The sequence below is a fragment of the Sinocyclocheilus anshuiensis genome, unplaced genomic scaffold, assembly GCF_001515605.1.
Source record: "Sinocyclocheilus anshuiensis isolate Anshui unplaced genomic scaffold, SAMN03320099.WGS_v1.1 scaffold1910, whole genome shotgun sequence".
NCBI lineage: Eukaryota > Metazoa > Chordata > Actinopteri > Cypriniformes > Cyprinidae > Sinocyclocheilus > Sinocyclocheilus anshuiensis.
The window spans coordinates 531,254-532,084 of NW_015546013.1; the positions used below are offsets into that span (position 1 = coordinate 531,254).

An 831-nucleotide genomic window follows, 5' to 3' on the forward strand; every position below is an offset into this window, starting at 1 on the left:
CGATTAAAAAAAAAAAAAAAAAAAGCAGTGATAAAACTTAATGACTAAAATATCTTTTTAATGATTAAAAGATCGTGAAGCGTTCAAGCAAGCCACATTGTATTTCATACCAACGATATCAAATAAACTTTCAATTGACACTCAGGTGCCAAATAATGACACAAAAGCTATGGGTAAGCGTCTCGAGGAAAGATACTTACCTTTAAATACACATTCGCTCTGCTTGATACTTTATCGCATGTTTTTCTGACTCATTTGTTTGTTTCATTCATACTGAGGAACAAACTTCAGTCCCGCCGGATCAAAGCGTTTGGTGGCATTAACGCAGATACGCGCGAGCTCGTGATTTCCGGTGATATGAACCAATGACAGAACATCATTGCAATTGGTAGACGCCAAGTCTGAAGTATTTATCATATGGTGCTAGTACTCAGTATATGTTTTGGACTCGAATTACGTCTTTTTCAAATAGCCTTGTATGTTGAGGCTTGTTATTAACTGAGGCAAGTGTAACGGAGGCCAGCGAGTAAGTGCTGTAAGTGGAGTAAACCTCACTCCCCTGATTCTAGCGACTGATGCTAGAGGCTGCAGTCTTTAGCCTCCTTGTTAGTACATCCGCCTCCCATGCTGGAGACCCGGCTTCGAGACCCACTCGGAGCAAGAACGAGTTGTGGCGGTGAGGACCCGGGGGAGAGGGGTTACACAAGCTGTCACATTATATTATGTAATTTTATAAATTACAGCAAAGCTAGTTTGGCCAAAACAATTGTTTTCAGTGTTGGGGGTAACGCATTACAAGTAACGCGAGTTACGTAATCAGATTACTTTTTT

The 831-nt window shown here is 40.8% G+C and overlaps 1 protein-coding gene across 1 annotated transcript in view; it reads right to left on the bottom strand.

Annotated features, from left to right (window-relative positions):
• The window catches only part of LOC107698493 (supervillin-like), a 62,584-nt gene extending 62,364 nt beyond the window's left edge, over positions 1-220 (bottom strand). Inside the window, exon 1 of the mRNA XM_016499515.1 lies at positions 201-220. The gene's annotated coding sequence lies outside the window, so the exon portion shown is untranslated. The remainder of the gene's footprint in view (positions 1-200) is intronic.
• Between the last annotated feature and the right edge of the window lie 611 nt (positions 221-831).